We start from the raw sequence: 26,368 nt of genomic DNA, 5'->3' as shown, positions 1-26,368 counted from the left end.
GTTTTGAAAGCTTTCAGAACACAGATCTATTTGAGACAACAGAGCATATGGCACCACACATGCTAAACAATGAGACACACTAGCATGCAGCAATAGATTCTGGATTTACAAGCTACTCTATCACCTCTATCCTTATTTCCTATTCCAAGCAACTACAGAACACTGCTTGGGGCAATGAGAATACATTTCAGTGTCTACCTTCATGATCTTGCTAAAAGTTATTTCTAACATGGCCTAAAAGAGCAAGTTCCTCTCCTGACACAAGACCAAGTAGCCACCTATAGAAAATACTCTTACTTTGGGACATGCTACTCTTGGAATTGCTTACCCTGTTTCTGATGGAAAGGTTTGAGCTTAAATAACTGTAACCAATTACAAAACTTGGCTTCTGAAGATATTCCTACGCAGAAGTTTGTCGTGAATTGTTAAGTGTGCCATTGAAATCATTTAGAGCACAATGTAAGAACCACAGGAATGCCCACTCAAGATAAGGCCAAGCATCATTCCTACACCTCAAGAAGTTAAGAGTTCAACAGCTTAAGCACACATAACTTCACTTCCCTGCAGTCTTCTCTCTTCCCCCTCCATTAGCATTCATAAAAGCAGAGTAAGATGGACAAAGAACAGAAAACATGCAAGAGGTGGGCCATGACCAGACAAGTGTTGCCTGGAAAATACAGTTCTTTGGGGTCTTTTGTGTATGCCAGAAGACATCCACACAAATATTACAGAAGTGACAAAACATAGCTGCAAATAGCACTGCAGCAGTCCTCTCTACTGAGCCTGCTGATGGCACAGTATCATAGAAGAGAATTACCAAGTTTTCCTGTCTCAGTCCAAAGGTAGAGTGGGAGGAAAGGATGGTGGCAGCACTTATTTATATAGTGCAAAAACAACGAAGCATCACAACATTTCAAGAAGTTTGGTCATTGGAAACAATTCATTAGCAAGCTGCACTCCCATCCCCACAAAGGTGCTAAAAAGGAGGTAACAGCTTTCAGGTTTGCATCACTGAAAGCACAGCCACAAAGTTGCATCCTCCAGTTCAAAATACGAGCCGAGCTCTTCATTTACAGCTCACCTCCATGGATGACAGTGGAAGCCTTTCTAACAGTGCTTCTTGCCATACCAAATAAATTGTGTTGGCTGTGCTATTTATCAATGTAACAAAAGCATGTGGCAACAGCAAAACAAATACCAGTGACATCAATTTCTAAATATGAGTACCTAGATTCTGAAACCCTGAATTACTGAACTGGAGTCTGAACAGCTTCTTACCACTGGCTAAATGACACACATCTTGCCTGGAAATGAGCTGCAGAACAGACTGTCAGACATCTCCGCATTAGTCTGCTTTGCGGTTTGTTTCATCTGTCCCAACCACGTTTTCAATTGGTTTGGATTTTCACTGAGCTCAAAGCTATACAAATGCTCTTCATGGGACTCTTCCTAAAATCCTATACATTAGAAGCTCAGGGCAAAAACTGCACTTATTGCATGCTTCTCATGCCGGTTACACAGGGGGCTGGATCTATTGTAGTGCTAATAGTTTCAAGGTAAGAAACTCTCATATGAATAGAACTTTTTCCTCCTCTTTCCTCTCCCTTAACATTCACTGACTTTCCAAACTCTGTCTGACAGCTGCCTGGTTTCTACACTGCAAAGCTGTTAGAGCTCAGGGTATCAAAAACATTGCTAAGCATTTAAAAGAAATTCCTTATGGGTCCTTCTCAGATGTTACTCCTCAGGAAATGCTTTGAACCTGCCCCAAAACTGTTCTGACTCATTTGAAGCTGCTTCACTTGACTAAACAACTCTAGTAAAGTAAGTGCAGAACATACAGGTTTTGAATGGTCCCTCATCATGTAACTGCTGCTTTGGTGGCCTCTGGAAAATAAGACACCAGCTGTCCAGGCTCCAGTAGACACCACAGCAGGGGTCTCGACTTTACCAAAAATTGCTTGATATACCTCAAGGGAAATCACTGACAGATATGATAATGATGTTAGCAATTAGTGCAGTTACAGGACAAGTGATGTCTATCAGTTAGCAAGACTGTCTTGTTTAATTTTTTTTTAACCTTGATTCCACAGCAGCAGGAACTTGCTGCTCTTACTTGGCAGCGAGGAAACTACTAAAACACCGAAGTTGAAAGCAACAGGTTTGCTTTGCACTTTACAAACAGCACACATTTTCCTGCCCTGTTCAAACTAACAAGTACTCAACTGCATTAAAAAAAAATTCCATTACAAACCCCAATTATTTAACAGAGGGGTCACTGTCCCTTCACACACAAATATAACATGTGGCTGAGAAAGTGAATCTAGCACATCCAGCCCCCAGAGAAAGTATGGCCAGGTGCATTACTCAAAAACTCATATTTGGTTTCTGAGCAGGTAAGTGATGTAAATAATCCACAGTTCTACTTGAACAGAAGCTTTACTTGCTGTCCTCCTGATAAAACCCAAGAATCCAGACATCCTCCTACAGCCCTTTTTCTTCAAAGCAAATTAACTCTATTTAACTTTCACAGTATCATTAAGGTTGGAAGAGAACTCAAAGATCATCAAGTCCAACCTGTCACCACAGACCTCATGACGAGACCATGGCACCAAGTGCCACGTCCCATCCCCTCTTGAATACCTCCAGGGACAGAGACTCCACCACAGTATCACAAATGTCACACCCAAGTCAAACGTGGAAGTGGTGTAAGAATCAGATTTTAACTCATCTCCCAGTTTGCCTGTTGGGGCAAATAACTCTCTTAACATCTCCCAGATTTCCCCAGCACTGATACCAGTGCTATTCACCAACTCTTTCACAGCAGTATACAACAGGAGAAGGATGCAGGAATACCCAATTTAAGCAAGGACATAGTGTAGAAGGTAGGTAGTTATCTAAAAGAGTATTTAAGAAGAAGGCTGCTTAGATTCTCCATGCATAGAGATGCATTGCATGCACAGTGTCTTAACTAAACTGTGTTTCAGTGAGGTTTTCTTATCTTTTCTTAAACAACCAGTATCTGAGAAAGTTTCTCAGAACACAAATAGTGGAAATGTTGTATCTAGACTATAATTCACTGAATCAGAGTCTTAAGGGCTGGGAGGGACCTCAAAAGATCACCCAGTCCAACCTTCCAACCAGAGCAGGATCATCTAGAGTAGGTCACACAGGTACCTATCCAGGAAGATTTTGAATGTCTCCAGAGGAGACTCCGCAACCTCTCTGGGCAGCCTGCTGCAGGGCTCTGTCAACCTCACAGTGAAAAAGCTTTTCCTTATGTTCTCGTGGAACCTCCTATGCCCCAGCTTGCACCCACTGCCCCTTGTCCAATGACAGGATATCAAAGGATCACAGGATGTTAGGGGTTGGAAGAGACCTGCCTGGGAAACCTGTTCCAAGTGTTCCACTACCCACATGGGACAGAACTTGCTCTTAACATCCAATCTAAATCTCATCTAATTTCAAACTATTGCCCTTCGTCCTATCACTGCAGGCCTTTATAAACAGTCCCTCTGCAGCCTTCTTTGTAGGCTCCCATCAGGTACTGGAAGGCTGCTTTTAGGTCTCCTCAGAGCCTTCTCTTTTTCAGACTGAACAACCCCAGATCCCCCAGCCTGTCCTCACAGGACTGCTGCTCTAGTCTGTGATCATTTTTCATGGCCCTCCTCTGGACTCACTCCATCAGGTCCAAGTTCTTCCTGTGTTGAGGGCTCCAGGGCCAGATACAGTTCTCCAGGAGCACTCCAGGTAAAGCCAGCTATTCAAGACTGAAATACCCAAAAGGTCAATAGGAAAAGTTATCAAGTGAAGGTTCCCTCTGAGTAGATAATCTCAATTACTTACTGCTACATATTGGATAAAAAACTTTCAGGCCACCAGCTTCTTTTATACTCTAGTCCATACGTTTAGCTATCAAATATGTGGATTTGAATTCCTTAAAAGGGTAATTGGAATAACTAAAAATATGGGTTTGGGGGGAAAAAAAAACACAAACCAAAACACAAAAAAACCCCAACAAGCTTTTCCTAAAGACTTCATAAAATCTGCATTAACAGAAGGATCACACTACTGAAGGAATGTGATGACTTTTAATAGGTTTTATTGCATAACTTTAAGATGTTTTGATTTCTACAGGAACAGATTAACATAATGTTTAGCCCATGAAATTAAAGTAGTTCTTTTCAGTGGCAAGTTGGACAAGTATGAAACTTCTCATCTAGATTTAGGTTCTCTGCAATTTTAAGTCAGCTGACAACTCTCAAATCAAAGCCAGGACACAAGGAACAGATCCAAGCTGCTGTTTCAAAGCACACAGTTACTACTCTGATACAATTATGGGAAGAAAGGACACACAAGGACTCTTGCAAGGCTGTATGAATTTTTATCTGCTGAACAAAATACTGAAGAAAACTCACCACCACCACCTTTGAGAAAGGAGTTACAGTCCCCTCTAAAGTCTACTCCTGAGAAATCTGCTGGGATTGTTTAGCCTGGAGAAGAGGAGGCTCAGGGGAGACCTTATTGCTGTCTATAACCCCCTGAAGGGAGGTTGTAGCCAGGCAATCAGCACCAAAACAAGAGGACACAGTCTCAAGCTGCACCAGGGGAAGTTTAGGCTCAAGGTGAGGAGAAAGTTCTTCACAGAGAGAGTTGTTAGCCATTGGAATGTGCTGCCGAGGGAGGTGGTGGAGTCACCGTCCCTGGAGATGTTCAAGAGGGGACTGGACATGGCATGTGGTGCCATGGTTTAGCAGTCACGAGGTGTTGGGTGACAGGTTGGACTTTATGATCTTTGAGGTCTTTTCCAACCTTATTGATTCCATGGTTCAAAAAAAATCCCACCCACTTGACATCAGAAACTGAAGTTTTACAAGAAGTAGTTACAAGCTGAATTCCTGTGGCACATCTGCTGTGTGTTTCACCACTCCACTGATTCACTGCAACGGTGCAAAGCTACTCCTGTTCTAAGTCTCTTCCCCTCCATAAATAAAGTTGAAAAACTTGTTAAGAAAAAAACCCTGTATAAATATGAAAATTAAAGATGGAGGAATTTTAGCTTTGCAGAGAGATGCAACTAAAGCCACCTACTTGTTTAAGCACCATTCTTCAGGTGGTTCTTCTGTCTCCTCTAGTCACTTAACTACCAAAGGACAGAACACATCCTGTGGTTAGGGAGCAATCTCAATATTGAGAGCATGGCAAAGTCTATGCTGTTTGTATACCCAGAGAGACACTCTCTGCCTATGATGAAATCTTTTAAAAGTATTAATACAATAAGAAAACAAGAGCAAGGGAGTAAGAAAAGACACTTCTGCATCTGAGTTGCTCAGTTATGTAATTGACTGACCCTTCATCTGAAAAAAAAGGCAATCACTCTAACCACACTGAACTCAAGGCCACTGCACTGAAAATAAATAAATCACTGCTCTTGAAAAATAAATAAATAATAAAATCCTAGCTCTTTAGAGTGGTTTGTTACTATTCAAAGTGGATTGTCCCATTACCAAACCTCCCTGACCCGATGCCCCACACATCAGCTTCACTCCTGATCATCAATGCAGTACAAAAGCGCTATTTAAGCAATCAATAGAAATTAACATTAAGTTAAAAGCTAGTTGTGACCAACTCTGATAGCACATGCAATTGAATAAGAGAAAACTGAACAATTCAATTGCTGTTTCTTAACAATACTTCAAGATAGCGTGCTAGTTGCAAGGAGCTCATTCATTTCCTGTTATGAGATAGCAGAAACCTCACTTGAATCAGGTCCTGCTACAGCTCAACAAGGTGTTCTGGAAGGAGGTGTTCTGAAAGGGCAGGAGCAAGACAGGATGCCTGCTGCCCAGCCAAACAAAGATACCAGTCTGAGTCCCAGAGAACTGCAAGATACTGAAGATCAGACTGCTAGAGAAAGCATTGAGACAGGTGTCATCTTCAAGAAGTAGCTGTTAGCATGCAGGAATTTCAACCACAATTCCAATTAAAAACAAACAAACAAAAAAACCCCCACAGGACAGAACTCACAAGAGCACATTTAACAAGAACAAGAATACAAAACAGTTCCTCAGCTGTCAGAAATTAAAACAGTAAAGAGGGCAAGAAACAGCTCACAGGTACCAAAATCCAGACTTTATGCATCACTAGCTGCCTAAGTTCCTACTATCATCAGTGGTACCTAAAGCAGATACCTATGTTCAGTGAGCTGAACAGCTCTTCTGGTTCACTGACTAGGTCTCTGCAGACTATAATGGGAGCACAAGCAATGAGCTCACACCCTGGCATCTAAATTTAGGTGCTCTAGTCTGTGAGCCAACTCTACAGTTTATACAGCCAAACGACATGAGCATGCTGGTAGGCTAAGCATACACATGCTGTAAGCAACTGCTGGGATGATGGTCCTTTAAAAAGCCCTTTTCTAAACCAGACTCTCATGAGAAAATGCAACTAGGTATAAGAAGAAAGCCTGGCTGATAAAGCACAAGTTGAAGTCCTGAACTACATTCCATACACGTTTCAGTCAGCATGCAAAGCAAATGGTTTCTAGATAGGCATAAGGAGGAAGATACCCTGTCCTACAAAAGTTGTCTTCAAAAATAGTAACACATTTGAGTAACTTCCAGCACACAACTGCTCAGGGAAAATATCCTTCATTCATGAACTGCGTGAGCAGAGAAGGGCTGACAAGGATTTATCAACTAATTAAGCATTATAGTTGTGCCCCATTTTTCATGAGATGCTATATATATATATATATATATATATGCACTCAGTCCCGGACTTACAAAACTAGAAAGCTAAATAAATAAAGGCTGAGCAAAAGAAAATAATCTATTCCTTTTAAAGAAAGCACAAACCCTACGCTACAGCAGCCAGGAGAATTTGAGTTAGTGTATGCTTGGATACTACAAAATGACAATGAAGTACCACTTCTGTGAATTGCTGTAAATGGACCACTTGTTCTTAATCTGTCCCAGTTGTGAGATAAAATAAATACAGAGAATAATCTCTGCACAGATCCACTTGTTGGCAGAGCCAAGGACTGCACCAATTGCTTGCCCATAGAATAACGCTGGGACCATGTGTTCAACAATTCTGCAGGCTAACGCCCTTCTCTCAGTCCCCCAGTGTCACACAGTTGCAGAAAAGGACAAGAGCAGAACGCTGTGTTCTTGACCCTTAAGAGGCCAAGTCAGGTGAAGTGTTGATCTGCCCCCAGCTTTCCTGGTGACCAGGATTCTCCAAGGTAGAGGATGACTGACACCTCAACTTGTTCTCCTTGGGGTTGTATCATGTGTCAGTCAGGGTTGGAAGGGACCACAAGGATCATCCAGTTCCAAACCCCCCGCCATGGGCAGGGACACCTCACACTAGATCAGGTTGGCCAGCGCCTCATCCAGCCTGGGCTTAAACACCTCCAGGGACGGGGCCTCAACCACCTCCCTGGACAACCCATTCCAGGGCCCCACCACTCTCATGGGAAAGAACTTCCTCCTCACATCCAGCCTGAATCTCCCCACCTCCAGCTTCATTCCATTCCCCCTAGTCCTATCACTACCTGAGATCCTGAGAAGTCCCTCCCCACCTTCCTGTAGGCCGCCTTCAGATACTGGAAGGCCACAATGAGGTCACCTCAGAGCCTTCTCTTCTGCAGACTGAACAGCCCCAGTTCCTTCAGTCTGTCCTCATAGGAGAGGTGCTCCAGCCCTCTGATCATCCTCGTGGCCTTGCCTGCCACCTTGACCAGGAATGATTTCCAGTCAAGGACTAGGATGTAAAAGCATAGATTCAAGCAGCAATTATAGGGAAATTTGAACAAAATATTGCTGAAAATAATGTGACATTGATTCTACATTATTCTGCCTTCTTGAAGCCTCACAGAAGCTGTCACTTCCACGCTTTAACTAAGGTTTCACGACTACCAGAGCCCATGCTTTCCCTAAGCCTCTTATTTCCTTCATCTCATACTTTGTCAAGTCGTGCCCAGCAGTAACCTCTCTGCTGTTTCACCTGAGCACATACATTCGTAATTATTTTGATTGCCCTGCATTCCCTTTCAGCTACTGGGGCAGGAACAGCTTCAAGAAAAAAGCCAAACCAACCAACAAATAAAACTCCCAGCACACAATTCCACAGTACGAGGAGTGCAGAGCTGTCAGCTCATTTAAGTCTTCAGTAGTTGCTATTTAAATAGGATCAATGTCAGTTTCAAACGAACAGGCAAAGTAACTTCAAGCTTGCCTTTTGGAATGAAGTATTCCACAACATAACCAAGTCAGAGTGTTCAGCTAAAGCTCACGGTAAGAAAAAACCCAACACCTTGGGGCTGCCAGACATGCTAGAAGGCTCAACTCCACTGTCCCCAGAGGAAAACCTGGGGCCAAGCCCACCTCTTCCACATTTTGAGATGAGGCTGTTCACATGGCTTACAGCACATGTAGGTTTCAGCACAGTTTGAAGGAAGGCTTGACACCAGTGGACTCCAGGCATCGGAAGGCAGGCTTTCCAAATTAGCAGGGAGATTCTGCCGTGTGGCAAGTTGCAGGGGCAGATGAGCTGAAGGACCCCTGCATGGCAGGCTTCTGGTCAGTTATTCTGCCCAGGAACTGTGGCTTTGAAAGGACTTCTGCCTGTGCCTTTACGGTCTAAATTAATCCAAACGAGAACGCCTTTAAGGCTCATTAGAGTTTATTTATTTCCCCAGACACCTTTTTTTAGGACAGTAAGGGGAAATATAAGACCAGACACATTAAGTTTACATTGCTGAACTGTCAACTGTTGGTACTACTGAAGTATACAGCTGCCTCTTTAAACTGTGTTTGTGACCAACTGCAAAATTAGATCAGCAGCACACAGCACAATCGGTTTGCTCTTCCCATGATAGATTATTAGCATTGTATAACTTCTAAAACCAACAGCATCATTACTTTCTTAATATTCCTATCACTTAAAAGGAGGAATATTCTTTTATTCTTATCTGTAAAAGAAATGCTGCTCATTAGCAGGTATGACTGGCTGTTCCCTTGCTCTGCCACTAATTCACTTCCTGGCTTATCATTTCGCTATTGCATGCCTTCCCACCTGCAGCTGGCAGAAAGGAAACAGCTATTTCAACCTTCTTGGAAGACCCTGGAAGCAACTACGGATGTAGCTAGGTACAAAACAGCAGGTTTATTTCCTTTAGCACTGCTTCTCCAGTTCAGCCTTTTCACTTCTCAGCTGGTCGAGTTGCTTCTCCAAACCCCATCTTCACACGACCAGAAGTCAATCAAGCCAACCCAAGAGAACACAGCAGATTTGGCAAGCCACAGGAGCATTAGTTACTAGAAAATGTTTCTTAACATCTCAAGATTAAAATGGTCTTGGGAAAAGGAGAGCATACAGAGAAACTTTTACACAGCATGTATTTTCTTAACCTGACATAAAAACAGAGAGGCAGAAGTAAGAGAATAAATGCTGTTATATAATAGCAGCTTAAGTGTTATTTGAAGAAAAGGAGGTTTGATTTACCAGCTAAAAAGCTTTGAAAAAGCAAAAGGGAACAATGATCTGCTGCCTTTTAGTTATGATTAATACAACAAAAATATTTTCTGGTATAATTTACAAGTACCCAAGACTGGTAGATGAGAGCTCATAACAACTCCAAAAAACATGCATCATTTTCACTGAAGTATGGTGGAATTGTTCAGAGCATTGCTTACTGTGAAACAGTAAACACTGTGGCATGTGTTTGTAGGTTAATATTCTAAATATAATTTACTAGTTTACAGCCTGCAAAAATAAGGGAGTCCTAAGATGCAAGTTCTGGCTGCCATTAGTCTTACAGGACTAAACAGGCAATAAAGTCACCAAAGTCAGATATGTAGGCTTCTGGATGCAGGTTGGTGACACTCAGGTATGTAAGTGCAACATTCAAAGAAGTACAAGGGGACAGGTTATGATGTGAAGGGGGTGAACAATTTGGAGGAACACCATATCGTGGAAATGTTGAACAAAGGTCCTACACATACTCGTTTGAGCAGCAAGAGGTGATGATGACAGTAGGACCTCTGAATTACTCTCCTAAAACACTTACTGGCAGCATTAAGCAGGCAGGAGGCTGAAAATGTCTGTCTCCATAACACACCAACCTTGAAAGGATGCAGCTATCAAGGAATGAAAGCCATCACTGTAACCCTATCAGACTGCTTCCTAACACCAAATACTTCTTTTGCCCTCCTGCCAGTGGCAACTGCCTCCAAAGCACAGCCAGCTAACACGGGCATAGGTCCAGGCCTCTACTACTTCATTTTAGAATTGTTCTGCTAGGCTGGAGTCTCTTCATTTCAGCTCAAGTGTTGGGCTGTGATTTGTGAGGCTGTGGGCTCCTTCAGTTGCTTCTGCAATGGAAGCAGGATCCTGCCCTAGGTGTTCATGTCCAGCCACACAGCTGAGCAGCCACCCTGGGTGCAGGAAGAAAAGCAGAGCCCTGCTCTCTCCACAGTACTCCTTCCACTCTCTTCCAAGGTGGACTGAAACAATTCAATTCTCCTTAAAGAAAAAACAAACCAAACCAAACAATCACAACACCCAAAAAAAGCCACCAACCTCAAACCATTCAGTTCATCAGCAAAGTCTTCTGTGAAAGTGTATTAAACCTGAAAATTGGGTGCTGGGTGAAGCATATTTGTTTTCAAGCCCAATGAACAGGGGTTTAAGTACTTCTCCAGTAAAGCTATGAAAAGAGAAAGTAAACAATGAAGAGTGTGGAAGAAGCCAAAGAGAACTGCAGATTGAGCACAGAGAACATCAAGTTTCAAAGTTTAGCTTAAAAAAAAAGCCAAAAAAGCACACTCATGCTTTCAGAATGACTCTTACTAGATTTAAAAGAGAGATCCCTTTGTTGCTCAACGTTGCTTTTAATCTCTGAAGTTAGTGAGGAAAAGCTATTTCCTAGTTTGGAAGCCCTTAAAACGAACAAAAGTCCCTCTTTACTTAAACTTTGCAAAGCCTGATTAAAAAGTAATCAGAGGAAAAAAAAAAAAAAAGCCAAAGAAGTGCACATGTAAGGTGGAAAATCCTGGCTGAAGCATCAGGTTAGGAAGTGCTCACCCCACAAGGCGCGGGGGCTCCGTGGGACGCGTTAAGCCATTTCGGGCAAAGCCTCAGAAGGTGCAGGGTAAATCGACACAAGCTGAAAACCCACAAGTCAGAGAGAAATTTCCCACAAGCCTGGTGTGAAAGACTGCCTCCTTATACTCAAGTCTTTGAATAGTGCTTTTCTTCTGAAACAAAGTGTATGAGGTACAGCGAACAAACTGTAAAGGTAACTAGGCCTTTTGTCATAGGGTTCCTCCACCCACTTGTACTTTCCTGCACAATAGCTCGTTTACAGATTCAGACCACTCCAGCTCCACACAGAAACAATCCTGTATTGTGAAGTGAATCTACCACAGGAGTAAAAAACTAAAAATACTGCACAAAGTCTATAACAATAATTTAGTAGAACTCGACGGTTCTTCCCTGAGAGACAAAGCCTTTCCCAATTCGACTGGGTAATAACAGACTTAGTCACTCCTTACTTATGACTAATAGCCTGCAAAAGCAACAAGATATGTATGTGCAGCCAATATTTGAAGCTTTTCATCTCTTAAAATAAAAAGATGATTTGCAATGAAGCAAAAGTAGTTGTAGTATAAAAAAACCCATGTGATTTCCCCTCCCATGTCCACTGGGGAGAACAAAGCACTGTGTAACACAGACCCACTTCTGCACGCTACCCAAGGCAGGCTCTACGTGGTTGTTTACATCAGCAGATAGGTGCAACAGCCTCAAAGTAATTATGAGTAGAACAAACAGCAGATCACAGGGATCAATCAGCAATCTGCCTAGTCAACTGTATATCAGCACAAGTAAACGGTGGGAGACCAGTCAGGTTGTTGGGAAAGTCTGGAAGCAAAAGACGGATACCCTACCTACACTCTACTTGCACTTTCACCTCAGAGAATAGTTACTCCATCCCCCACAAGCCACTATAATAGAATAAAGATAAACGCAGGGATTATGCCAAGTTGACCCCAGGCTTTGTTCTTTCCCTCCAAGCACATTCAGTGAAAAGGTCTAAACACACATCTGATTTGACAAGCATTCAGACTGACAAAGAACGTGGTGAAAGTGAAATCATACTTGGGGCATTCATGGGTCCCTATGTCAAAGGTCATTCAGCAGCATTTCAGCTGCTGCTAGCTAGAATTTAAAATAAACTAGTCTAAACTCCTATTGCCACAGACACCAACACACAGGTTGTGCCAGCCAAGAATATTTCTTAGCATTCTGAAGCAAAATTCAACTCAAGAGATAATATAAATTCTGCACAAACATCTAGAAAAGATGAAGAGTGTTCAATTTTAGCCAGATTCTTAATGTCAGCTCATGTAAGTCATCTGCAAAATATTGAATTATCATTAGGAAGTGCAAACGAGCATTTATATGCCTTCAGCCTTTAAAAAGTAAGCCACGTTTTTTCTCTACCTAAGTTTGATCAGCTGATTCAAGTAGAAAAAAAGTCACATTTGAATCACTTAGCTAAACCAGAGAGCTCAAAAGGCTTTATCAAATAACTTTTCATTGATTTTTCTCAGTTTATTGAACGTTATTTGAGTGTTTCAGCCTTCATTAAATATGTTTAAAGGTGCTTTAGAAACTAACTTGGATCAGTGGTACCGGGCTGGACAGCTTCAGGGCCATGAAAAGTAGGGGAGCAGCAACTGAAAACCTGCTGGGAAATAACAGCACAGGCAAACAAATGTGTTCTCCCAAAGCCTTTGTGAAGCTTGCTTTAAGCTACAGGCAGCACAGTGGTAAGCCCAGCTGTCGATTCAGCAAACTGCAAGACTGACACTCCAAAACAGGTCACAGTTCAGCAAACAAGTTGTTATTTGTTTTTACTGCAGATGAAGAGATCTACTTGCTGCAAAGTGGCATTTCTGAGGCAATGCTTTCTTAGGAACGACCATATGCCCTTATGTATTACAAATAACATAGCAGATTGCCACCAGTGGATCTCAGCAGACTTTCTTACTGGTGAAAATTGTAAATCTTACTTTATTCCAGGAGAAGGTTTCACAGAAGGATGCCATAGCTGGCAAGCAGGTATGTTTCTGTTGCTTCATTAGCAACTCAGACTTCCCCAAGTTCATAGACTCATAGAATGGTTTGGGTTGGAAGGGACCTTAAAGTCCACCTAGTTCCAACACCCCTGCCATGGGCAGGGACACCTCCCATGAACCCAGGTTGCTCAAGGCCTCATCCAACCTGGCCTTGAACACCTCTAGGGAGGGGGCAGCCACAGTCTCCCTGGGCAACCTGTGCCAGTATCTCACCATCCTCACTGGAAAGAATTTCTTCCTAATATTCAGCCTAAATCTCCCCTCCTCAAGCTTCAATCCATTCACTCTAGTTCTATCACCACAAGCCCTTGTAAAAAGTTTCTCCCCAGTTTTCCTTTAGTCCCCTTCAGGTACTGCAAGGCTGCTCTAAGGTCTCCTCACAGCCTTTTCTTTTCCAGGCTGAACAGTCCAAACTCTTGCAGCCTGTCCCCAACAGGGAAGGTGCTCCAGCCCTCTGTCACCGGCTGAGGTTCCAACCCACCACACCCTCTCTGATCAGTTGAATGGTAGGACATCAACATTGCCCACTACTACCCCTAGCTTCTGTGCCAGAGCATTTTGGGTGCATCTGCCAAAAAGCAACCTTTATTCCAGCAAAGCCATATAGTTTGATAACGACAAGCAAAGGACCCATTACTGCTACTCAAGGAAGCAGCAAGACAGCCTGTGTTTAGTGGGATGTGTGCCATCAGCCAACAGGAATTAGTTGCATTACATGCTCCCATACACTCAGGCATCAGTTTAAATAACCTTTGGGCAGAAGACAGCCTTTATCCTTTTGACAAATAGGAAAAAACCTCTCAAGGAAGCACAAAATGTGCTTGCTCTTTTTAGCTAAGGAAATAGGCCCTCAGACCTCGAGATGCTCAGCACAACTTCTTCATCCACACCCCTTCCCCACAAATAACTAAGAAACAAATCTAAACAGAAGACAGGGTACTTTGTCTGGGACCCCTGCTGCCTAAATGGAAACCCACAAGTAACAGGCTTTCCATGAGCATCCCACTTGCAGAAACAGAGAACACCCCCCAAAATATGGACACATTTTTCCAGGGTTTGGGACAAGAGAAATGACTAAAAAGAAATGTTTGTTCTTCCTCATGTGATACTACAAGGATGACAACACACATCACAAGGCAAGGCAGGCCTCACTTCTCTCCTGATCCCTTCTGTCCCCCAGTGGAAACAAAGCATGTTGCTTTCCTAATGACTGGCAGGTCATGCTCAGGACAGTATGGAAAGCCTTCCTATTCTATCAAGCTGTGTAAGCAAATAGATTTATCATGTTGGTGCAGTTGCTGACTAGTTTTAAATATTCTAAGTTCTGCAGATAGTTGTGATGTTTACCAAATAGTTTAAGAATCTGTGAGGTGCAGAAGAAGATTAAAAAGAAACAAATCATGTCCAGAGAAGGGCAACGAGGCTGGGGAGAGACCTCGAGCACAAGCCCTACGAAGAGAGGCTGAGGGAGCTGGGATTGTTCAGCCTGGAGAAGAGGAGGCTCAGGGGAGACCTTATTGCTCTCTACAACTACCTGAAGGGAGGTTGTACCCAGGAGGGGGTTGGTCTCTTCTCCCAGGCAACCAGTACCAGAACAAGAGGACACAGTCTCAAGCTGTGCCAGGGGAATTTTAGGCTTGAGGTGAGGAGAAGGTTCTTCATAGAGTTGTTAGCTGTTGGAATGTGCTGCCCAGGGACGTGGTGGAGTCACCATCCCTGGTGGTGTTAAGAAGGGAATTGGACATGGCACATGGTGCCATGGTTTAGTAGTCATGAGGTCTTGGGTGACAGGTTGGACTTGATGAACTTTGAGGTCCCTTCCAACCTTCGTGATTCTATGATTCTAAATAAACACCAACAAAACCCATCAAAGGCATTGAATAGATATCATCAATAGCATCCAAGGCAGTGATATCAAGGTGCTTTCAGCTGTGTGGTCCTCAAAACACTCTTTCAAAAAGGAAATCTAAGGGCAAGCACATGTGAAGGAATAGGAAAGATTTAGAACACATGCTTCCTCCAAAACAGAGCTTGATACTCCCTGTTTGCATACTACAGGCTGATCTGCTGGGGATTACATGTTAATCCTCCTAAGGTACCCAAATTAGAGAGTTCCCAACCATAACAGAGTGCCCACTGAAGCACTCTGCAATAGTCACAGAAGTTCTACAGAATTGCTCCAAGAAACCTGAACCACCTATTATTACAGCAGAGATAATCATAACTCTTAAACTCCAAAACATAGTTTTGACTTTTTTTGTAGACAGGGTTTTTTTTTTGTTGTGTTGAGCCTTTTTTCCTTCTCTAAAATAGTCTTCCATGAAAGAGGAGGGGGAAGAAAGGAGATGAACATACACTGTAGCCCTGCATATCTTACAATCATTAAGTTCCTGTACAGCTAGATGAGACAAGCATGGCAGAGTTCACTACCTCATCCAGGAGGGAGAACAACATTGTACTGAGGCCTTTAACTTCTTGTAAGATCTACCAGATAAGGAAAAAGCATGAAGCTTTTTAATATTTGTCTGTGAAACAGATCTAAGAGACTCTTCCTCAGAATTCTTCAGAGAGGATTCACAAAGATTCCTCAAAACTGGAGTCACCAGGGTTCACACAGGGCCTGCACAGACCTGTACCCTCCAGACATCTCATTTTTGTGCCAAACACTGCACCTTCATTTGTACAAATCCTTCTGTGATTCCACAGTTTGTAGATTAGACACTTTACCAAGGAAACATTAAGGTCTCACCTCCTCCTCACTACAATTAGCAAATAAAAGACAACTTGTCCACAGGAAGTTTTAAAATCCTTTGTTCTTTGGATTAAATATAGTGATGCTCTGAATTGGTTCTCTTTTAAGCCTGAAAATATGGATTTCCAGCTTTGAGAGCTCTCCCCCACACCACCTGGGGCACTCCATAGCTCTGTGGTTGGTGGTCATAACTGCATCCTACACCTGGGATTCCAAGTCTGCTGCATTAGTACTTGCCAACAAGAAACTAACAAAGTGACCTTTCTTAAGTATCAACTCAAAAGATGCCAAAATTGAGAGATAAGCCTGTTTATTAGTACTAGAACTATATTTTATCACTGTATTTTTAAATACAAAAACCTCAATCACCCTAGTTAACTAAATGTTTATTTTCAAACCATCAGATACAAAGACTTAGTTAAAGTTCAAGACCTCCTGATATCAGTGAATTTGTCCAAAAAGGGACATTTGGAAATAGTCTCAGCTTGGTCAGACTGACATACAGTATCATTTGCCAATGATTCAGAGCAACCATGTACCTTTAGGAAGCAAGAACAGTGCATTCCCCTCCCTTTTATATCTTCCTCATACCTGCACTCAAACTTTCCTCATATCAACCAGTTACTCCTCCACTGTAGTCTCCATATCACAGAAAGCAGCAAATAAAACTGTGTGTCAAAAGAGTCATTTTCCCCCTATTACCTAAATACCTTGAGGTAACAAAAAACTGCTTCCTACGTTTTCTTCTAAGTGAAGCTGAGCTTTCAAGTGTTTCACTTTGGCATTCTGCAGCTTCCCAAATCTGTCTGAAAGCCAGTCATGGCACAACACCGTAGCCAGGTCAGACCAAGGCAGCAACACCTCTCAGTATGATGTGTGATTATAAAAATGACATAAAAGACATAAATAGTTCTAGATTTTAATTCATATTCATAAATCTGACTTCTCTGAACTGCATTAATGTATTACATCCTACTTTCAGTAGTGCCAATTAGGTCACAGATGAGGAAAGACTTGTAAAAATAGGTAGCTCCCTCCTCCTCCCAGAAGAGAGCCTGCTTATTTTCACTCAAATGTCTTTGCATTACCTACCAGTGACTGCAGAAACTCATGCCTTCCTACTGTAAACCACAGCAGTCACATGGGGCAAGAAAAGCGGAGAGACCAAAAACCCCACAGATCCCCTCTTAGTAATCTACCCTGGAATGGATTTTAGTTGTCACCATCCACAGACTACCCACTGCTAGAGGCAGTTAACTAAGCTTTTATCACCAGCTTCCTTCAAAAGCAGCTACAGTCTTCAGTGCCACAAAAAGCCCATATGATCATAGAAACAATTCTGAACTGCAAAACTGAAGTGTATGTAAAGTGAAATAATCCTGCTGTCAAGGGAGCAGCATCTGTGCTACAACCAGGTGTATGTGTGTCAGACTTTGTTAGCAGAGAGGAAAAGAAAGAAAGAAGTACACATTTTGAGGAAGGGCTTTCCCTTAAGGAAAATCAATCCAAGAGGCTGGGGAAGAGTTGATGTGTGAAGTGCATCTAAAAGGAGAACTTCAAGGGACACAGCCAGTGTAATGCATGGAATATACATCCAGAACAGCCAAGTGAAATCTGGCAGCAGCTGACAGAATGAGAAACACACCACAAAAGTTATTCAAACAGTACTCTAATTTTATTTATGACAAGTTGCAATGTTCACATCTTGCTGCTGAAGCACAGATTTCCAGAGTCCACTTTGGTTGCATCCACCGAGACATACTGAACCAACTCACGAGATGACAGATTAAACCAAATGCAAGTTAAGAGGTTTCTTTGAAATTAAGAATATTAGGACAAGTTTTGCATGATTTAACAACTCCTCCACATTCCATATGCTGAACTGCTTTTATGCTGACTTGTCAGATAGTTTGGAAGCCCATGTTTATGAGAAGCTGTCTTCATTTTCCAAGCAGATGTAATCCAGGAAGATCCTCCATTTAGCATAAATGAAAGTAGTTTGCTTGTTTTTCCTGGACAGCACCTTTTAGAGCTTGTATTCCAGAAAAGTAACACACAAATCTTCTTGAAAGCTGTAAATGGAAGTTAGGAAGTTAGAGTAGGGTTAGACTAGATCTTAGAAAGCAGTTCTTCTGTATGAGTGTGGTCAAACTCTGGAATAGGCTGCCCAGAGGGGTTGTGGAAGCCTCACTCCCTGGAGGTGTTTAAGGCCAGACTGGATGAGGTCTTGAGCAACCAAGACTAGTGGAGAAGTGTCCTTGCCCATGGCAGGGGGATTGGAGTACATCTGAGGTCCCTAAGCCATCCTATGAAAACCAAGGGCAGCCACTACTGCTTCTGGACACTATAAGCTAGAGAACTGAGAGGATTTTTTAAACACCAGATTCTTACAGTGGCTAAGCACAGCTGTGAAAAATCTTCATAGGATTCCTAGTTATTTATCCTGCTACTGTGTGTCTGCACACAGACTTGTGGCTCTTCTTGATCCAATTCACTACACCTTCATAGTTTATATCCTCCTCCAACATCATCTGTCTGTCAGTCACATTTCTGGCCCAATTTCCTTCAAACCTCCATTAGCACATCATCCAAAAGATTTAATCAAGCAAATACTGCAGGGCAGATTATGTAATCCCTGTAACTAATCAAAACACTAGAAATATTTTTTTTAAATTGTATGAATAAAAGAAAAGGGAAAAAAATATCCAAACACCTTCATGGTAAAATGAAACTGAGCCCTCACACTATTGCTCCCTTCCTTCCCACACACCTATATAGCAACCAGGAGCAGCGAGTAATACATTATCCATTTTAGCTCATTGCTGTTTTCCTGCTGGAAGGTAGGATCTTCAGCACTACTCTGTAAAGCACCTAGCAATACTTTTGACAGTCGAAAAAAGAAATTAAGTTTATTTTACACTCATTAACACAATCACAAACCAAAGGCTACTCTCTCCATCTCCCCAGTACAGATATCCTGCATGGCAGGCTTGTCATTTTTTGCTTTATAATGGAGTCATTTTATTGCATGCAAGAAGCCTGAGGCATTTTGTACAGCCCATTACTCTTTGCTGCCCACATTCAGATGGCTAATCTGCTATCAGCCAGAAGCTTGACAGACAAAAGGAAAAGGCAGGAAAACAGCACACATGGTTGCGCGTGCACGCACACACATCTCAGCTACAAAGTGTTTTGAGAGTAGACCCAAGAACCAACAAGGCACACACTTGACTGCAGGCCTATTTAATGCTTCTGTGGTTGAAAGAAGACAGTGTGGCTAGGGAGATATTAAAGAAAACCAAACCAACCAACAACAAACAAACAAAAAACCCCACAACAACCAGGTTTAATTAGGATGCCTACATTAAGATACATTAAGACACAAACCTGGAAAGCTTTACTTCGTGAGCATCTTGGAACTTCAAAAGTCACAAGCATCTTTCTAGGCAGAGGATTTGCTATAAAAGGCCTTTGGAATGCTTTAAAAATATTGGCAAAAGTCAGCTGAAATAAGGGCTATGTTTATAAGCAATTATAAACTATGAGAACAAGACATTTGGCAAGCTGTCAATTTCAGCACTTCTGTTTTCCTACTTGCTCTGAAAAGAACTCAGATTTACTTAAAGAGTTGTATATACTTTCCTATATCCCAAACTATTGTGACACTGTAAATTTGCAAGCACAAATGCAGTGAAACTATTTGCATCTCATACTGCATAACAAGGAGCTCTTTAATTACTTTTAAAGACATTGGAGTAATTAAGGGGAGAAGGCTTCCAGCTTCATATTAAAATAAAGAAAACACCCATGCTTGCTGGAGCTCTTAACTAACTTACTTTGTTTCTAAAGGAGAGCATCTCAGCAGCCACAGGCAGTACTGGCCAAAATAATTTTAAAGCATCACATCCACAGCAATAGTTTTCATCAAATACCTGGAGAATTTTCTGTCAGGATTATAAACCTCTGTTGTGTGTGTGTGATCTATTTGTCGTTTGCAGCTGGAAAGATAAAATTGTCCCTCTTGTGTGAGCAGACTAAAAGAAACAAAGTCTGCCACTAGTTTGAGTCACTCATGTGCTGAGATACAAACCTGGCTCATCTTCTTATGAAGTCCCTCTCCATCATGTCACTACCACATCAGCTATGCAGGCTGATCCCTGTAGGCATGATTAATCACATGGTGAAACAGTACTATGGCATGTTAGACTGCATTCTGTGTCACTGGAACTATTTCCCTTTTCCTGTGCTGCAACTACCAACATCATTTTGCTCCTCATATCCGTTTACTGTTCTACTTCTGTGCAGAAAGCGTCTCCCAGCATTTTGACTGAAATATAGAGCTGATGCTATCTTACATCCACTACTTACTGTAAAAGATATTTAGTGTTTCAGGAATACAGTATGGCAGTCAATTTAAAATCTGGACTTCTCAGGATCTCAGGTAGTGATAGGACTAGGGGGAATGGAATGAAGCTGGAGGTGGGGAGAATCAGGCTGGATGTGAGGAGGAGGTTCTTCACCATGAGAGGGGTGAGGCCCTGGAATGGGTTGTCCAGGGAGGTGGTTGGGGCCCCGTCCCTGGAGGTCTTTAAGCCCAGGCTGGATGAGGCTCTGGCCAGCCTGATCTAGTGTGGGGTGTCCCTGCCCATGGCAGGGGGGTTGGAACTCGATGATCCTTGTGGTGCCTTCCAACCCTGACTGATACTACTATGAAAAAAATACAAGGTAAGCCTTACCATGAATAGTCTTTTCCATTTAGTCTCTGTAGTTTTAGTATCATTACAACACTGTTAAGAGGAACAGAAGTTTGGCTTGTGTGACTACAGGGAACACTCAAGACAGCCTAAGAAGACAAAATTTTGGGATATAGTAACTGTATGTGTGTGACTATAAAATTCCTATTGTAAATGCAAATTAATTCTCAGCACTCAGAGGTAAAAATATATCAAAACAGGTTATTATAACAAGTTGTCCAGCAACCTGCTCCTATCTAAAGCTTTAAGTTTGCAAGAACATGGTTTTCTTGTCTTTTGAGTCACCACAGTTCTGAAATCCCCTGCAAGTCTTGTCCTGCAGGACAAGTATTTCTCCCCGTCTGCAGCAGCTCCTCAACAGCAGCACCATCCCTGGCCATACTCTGCAACCTTATCTTTCTCTCCCACATGTACAAGGTAAGAGGGGAAAAAGAAATAGTACATTTGCATATGCAATTATGGGGTAGCTCAGTAGTGAGCAAAAAATTACTGGAAGTTGAGAATAGATATGCCCGACGACCACACCTTAGTTTTTCAAATGAAAATGCTTTGCAAGGAAGGGGAAGGGACAGCAGCAGGGAAGGAAGCCAGTCATTAGAGCTCCAAATCTGCTTCAAAGTCCTTATTCACCACCTCACGCTTTTTGTGGGTCTACTGTACCTAGGTCTTTCCTGTGAACAATCACATAAGAATGAAACCAGTAGTATGGGATTAGTTCTATTTCGCTTGAATTTACGCTGCATAGCTGGGCCAGAAATAGTACCAAAGAAAGGAAAGGCTATGGAAAGACATAAACAAAACAGGACAGAAGACTGGACAGGTTACAGATTCTGCACCTCCTTTTATAGTCTAAACTTCACATCACTTAGATAATGTGCAGAAAACAGAGAAAGAACCAAATGGACTAGAAGGTGGGAAGAAGGAGAATTTAATGCATACCTCAAATGACACAGGGCAGAAATTCAAGGCATTGAGAAAAACTGTTTAAAAACAAATGTATGGGGGGAGGGTAGGAAGGGACAACTCATCTACCTCACGTTTCTGAGCATTAAGAAAAATTGTTAGACTGGGAGAGAGGGAAGGTGTTAAGAAAACGACCAAACCTGCTTCTTTAGGTCAAATCTACCAGTTTAGCAAGAAGCAACCTAAACTCTGTAATTAAGGTCTGATTTTTCTGTTCTTTAGATTGCACTTTCAGATGGAATAGATTTCCCCAGGCCTTTTTCAATCATGCCACACTTGTGAGGTTTTGTAATTTCATTTTGCTTTCACCCATATACAGTCTCTGGACAGATGTCTCCACAAAATGGAACAGAAAACTGCCCTCAGTGTCTGTCAGTCAGAATCTGAGAAGGAATGTTTGCTGAAATAACACAAACATCTCATATCACAATAACTGAAGGTGTTCCCTAGTGTTACTGGCCCAAGTAGCATTTGATTTTAACAAGGACAGGCACACTAGTTCCTAAGTAAAAATACTCTCTACCACATCAGACTCTTAACACCTTTATTTCAAGTGCTGTCCATAAAAGTTGCTCCCAGCATCACACTGAAAGGCCAAGTTTATAATCTTGCCAGCTCCACCAATGTTCCTGGTCTAACACTCGACTTGTGTGAAGCCCAAAACACTTCTTGAGTTCTCAGAAACACAGAGGATATCTGCATGGAGTCCCAAAAGGTATGTAAAAGGAGCAGATAATATTAGTTAGTTAAGGAAGAGTTGTTCCTTTTGCTTCTGATACACTCCAGTATCATATGGGGGTCTTGAAAGTTTAAAATAGCCATTTTGCACATCCTTTTACTCTAGGGGGGCTGCTATTTGTACTAACAGGTCCTAACTGGATAGGATGGAACATCAGCACAAGACAGAATTTATCCTTTTTTACCCTCTCCTCAGTCATAACTGAGCCCCCTAACATATCTGGAAGAACAGGTTCATCATTAGACATGTTCACTTGCTTTACATAACTCTGCAAATATAGGCTAGATGGAACACATTGAAGGCACAGCAACGAGGGAGATGCCACCAAACAGAAAGCACACACTTGTGAGGGAAGCAACAAAGGATTCCAGGTTTCAGGTTTTAACCTTTGGGTGACAGCAGTTGTTAACCAAACCGCTTTGCAACAACGGGGGTAAAGTCCTCACATCAAGGAGACTGTGACAGCTGGGAATGACAGCTGAAAAGGAGAGAACTGAAACAGGCTGCTTTCAAACAGTACTGACTTCTCAAAGATGAGAAAGTGTATTTTTAGTTAACTTCTGTTGCTCTGAAAAAGCATGTTAAAAGATACAGCTACATTACAGTAATGGCATCAGAAACAAGCACATAGTGAGGCAAAGGTAAAACAAAATAAGTAATAATGTCTTCTCTACTTGAAGTACCTTTAGTGACAAATGTACAAGTTTAAAGAATCCTGTTTAAAATGTTCAGCACTAGCCAAGCATGTGAATCACTGCCTGGCTGCTCCACATAGATACAAACTTAACGAGTTTCTTCTTTCTGCTCTACCACCACCTATATGCCTAACATAGGAATGTAAGCTGTCAGGTACTCACACAAGGAAATCAGATGTATAGGCTCAGATACAGGAAGAGAAGACTCAGTACATACATTTTTACTGCCTGAAAGGGCCCTACATACTGTGGTGAAGAGGGTAGTATTTTTCTCAGCAGCACTGAAATAGATTTATAAAGCTATGCTGAAGTCAGTATCTGTCAGCTCTCAACTCTTCTTGATTCTGCTGCCCATTCTCCTCAGCTGTCACAGGAGACTACTACTTACCTATGCAAGAACAGGACAAATAGGTTATGAAATAAACCACAGCCCAACACAAAAGGAAAATTGAAAACAAGCCTACCCTTTCTTTAAAAGAGGGGGGGGGGCAAGCAAAGATTGAAAAGCTGCAAGTGTGAACAGGTTTTAAAAATACCAAACTTCTGTTACTCTTTCCAATAACCTAAAAATAAGACAGCAGGAATGAGCCAGAGAAGTTCACCAAGACTCAGAAATACCTGTGCAATTGATAAGTAGCTCAACAAATTGACTCAGTTGGAATATCAGAGGCAATGATTTAGTGAGAAGGTTAAAAAACTTGTAACATAGAAGCAGAAAGCATTACAGAAACACAAAACCCTCCTACAGAATCCCCCAACGATTCCAGTGTTTCAAGGCATTATCTAGCCAACTGAGGTCAACACTACTTCCCAGTGTGGTGATATCATGCAGCCAACCAGGACCTAGATTCACTGCTCTGTAGAAGGCCACCAAGGTGCATTACAAATAAGGTATCAAATCTCCAGTGAGAAGCAGAACACTCCCTTCCCCTATTCCATCCTCCTTCCCTCCCACACATGCTCTTTGCTCTTGCCCATACACTCCTGCCCATACACACATCCCTTCACCCTCCATGGTGTACCTGGGAGTTCTGGTGATTGGGTTTAACTGCAGATCTCAAACAGTATTTACTTCAACAAGGTGTCTCTACCAGAGCTGACCTATTGCAATGTCTCATGACTAGACTCAACCACACAAGCTCACTAATAAAGATACCAGATCACTCTCCCCACCTGCCCAGGCCCCCCAAGCAAGAGCAATACCCACCTGCACCCATAGCCACTTCCCACATGGCTGTGTCATAGCAACGGCAGCCCCCTGTGACAAACAGTTGCAGTGGCAAAACCTAGACTTGCCACATGTTTGCCCCAGTCAAGCAGACTTTCTAGGCCCAACATTTATGTATTTCTGGGGGAATTTGTTTTAAGGAGGACTTAATGCTTTTATATTTACCTAGAAATCATTTTCAAATATCAGAAATAACAACTGCATGCTGAGACTCCTCTTTAGTTGTTACTGTCCCAAGAACACCAGTATCTGATTACACAGTCTGTGCTGAGATATTAATCTCTAAGAAAACAGTCCTCAAAACACCCCACACATCAGAGTGGGGATATTTTTGTTAACAGTGTAGGCCTTAAACCAATTCCCTCCTGTTGTGTTTTACTTTTGTTTACCTATACATGGCTGAACTTGAGAGTTGGGTATGTAATAAAGATGAGAAGACAAAATGCTACTTGTCCAGCACATCATTACATCAACGCTCAGCATCCAGACAGGAAACATCACCAGTGAAGACACTGTCTCAATACCATCTAAAAATGGCCAAGTAGAAAAACTGAGGTTTGCAAAGTACCACTTGTTAGCTGTAAGTACAAGTATTTCAAGACAACACATACGAAAGCTTCAGTAATTAAATTGAAAGGAACAGTAAACTGCAAAATGATAAATCTGTTCTTTCTCTTTAAGGCTCAAGAACAGGACAAATGTAAGGGTAGTCTCAAGGATTAAAAATGGATTGAACTCAGCCTTGCTATGGACTTCCTGTGTGACCTTGGGTAAGTCACTGGAGTATTTAGTTCTCAAAAATAACAGGCCTATTATAGCTGCCAGAATGAAGCACCAAAGTTTCTGAGAATGCAGATGCAAGCCAGGTCCTGTGCTTAATTGCCTGCAACAGCAAAGACCCTACCTGGTGAGTCATTTGCAAAAAAGTAGGTAAGTATGGCCAGAATGTCAGGAATATTGTTATTAAGCACTTGAGAGTTCATCTGCGACTGCGCTTTGAAAACTGGCATGAAAGCCTACATAAAACCAGTTACTTCCCTTTTCAAGCTCTTGTTTTGTGTAGTTGTGTGAAATCTACCACCAGCAGAGTCTTCAGGATCTCCAGAGATGCAGTATGTAGTGTTAAATATCAGATTTACAGTCAATGAAGCACACCGTATTCTAATCAGCTTGCAATATCAATTAGCTAGAGTTTTGGAAATGACTACAAACAGCTAATGAGTTGAAAGCAGTGAGCTTATATTTTTGGTAAATAATAATGACTGAATGCACACAAAGAGATTCTTAAGAGGCATTTGGCTAAACGCTGTCATTCCAGCAGCTTTCTTGTAACAGAGACCACTTGCTCAAGAAATCAGTTAAAAACCAAACGAGCAAAAAGGCCACAAGCCAAGCTTCACAGAGCTTGGGTTTATTTCTTTAACAGGGTAACACTGTCCCACGCATGTTAAAAATGTCTGCCATCCGTTGCAGGCATTTTAAACCCTATTAAAACAGATGTTTCCACATGAAGAGAGGAATGGCACCGATACTTTTACATTAGATTACTCCAGTCTCTCTCACCACCAGGGCAAAACTTCCTAAGAAGAACTGACAGGTTCCTACCACCACCCAAGTCCCAGTGGGGAAAGAGAGGGGAGGGTTGTGGGACCCCTTCCCCCTTCACTGATGGCAGAGGAGCTCACTTAGAGAGCAGGAGCCTAAAATCAGCAATGCCAACAGTAATTGGACCAGTCACGAAGCCCAAAGCCCACAGAAAAACCTCAGTGGGGACAAACACACGACGTACCAGTAAAACATTCAACAGAAAATCTGGGCTGAGTCCACAAAAATCAAATCATCACACTTCTTAAAAAAAAAAAATTCAATCTGAGTAACTTCTCTGCTAGGGAAGCCCATGACAGAAGGAAAGTTTCATCAACTGTTTCAACAGCATGTTTACCAGAGTCATATGAGCAAAGAAACCAGTTTCAGGCAACTAATCACCTTTTAAAAAGCCTCTGCCTCAGGTAGCTAATACTTTAAAACACTTTACAACTGTTAAAATAAACACAGATTACCCAGAGGAAAAAAAAAAAATGGAGAGAGA

At 42.1% G+C, this 26,368-nt stretch overlaps 1 protein-coding gene and 1 long non-coding RNA gene across 3 annotated transcripts in view; both read right to left on the bottom strand.

Moving 5' to 3' along the window:
- The window catches only part of ZEB1 (zinc finger E-box binding homeobox 1), a 107,073-nt gene that overhangs the window by 76,421 nt on the left and 4,284 nt on the right, over positions 1 to 26,368 (bottom strand). The window lies entirely within an intron of this gene.
- LOC137444952 (uncharacterized) lies at positions 17,560 to 22,112 on the bottom strand. The gene is made up of 3 exons (XR_010988304.1): positions 20,637 to 22,112; positions 19,288 to 20,057; positions 17,560 to 17,972 (listed from the first exon to the last, which is right to left on the bottom strand). It is a non-coding gene; the product is annotated as an uncharacterized lncRNA (long non-coding RNA).

Source organism: Melanerpes formicivorus, unplaced genomic scaffold, assembly GCF_026170545.1.
Source record: "Melanerpes formicivorus ecotype bairdi unplaced genomic scaffold, bMelFor1.0.p_v2 SCAF_13, whole genome shotgun sequence".
Classification (NCBI taxonomy): Eukaryota; Metazoa; Chordata; class Aves; order Piciformes; family Picidae; genus Melanerpes; species Melanerpes formicivorus.
This window is presented reverse-complemented; position numbering and strand designations above follow the sequence as displayed.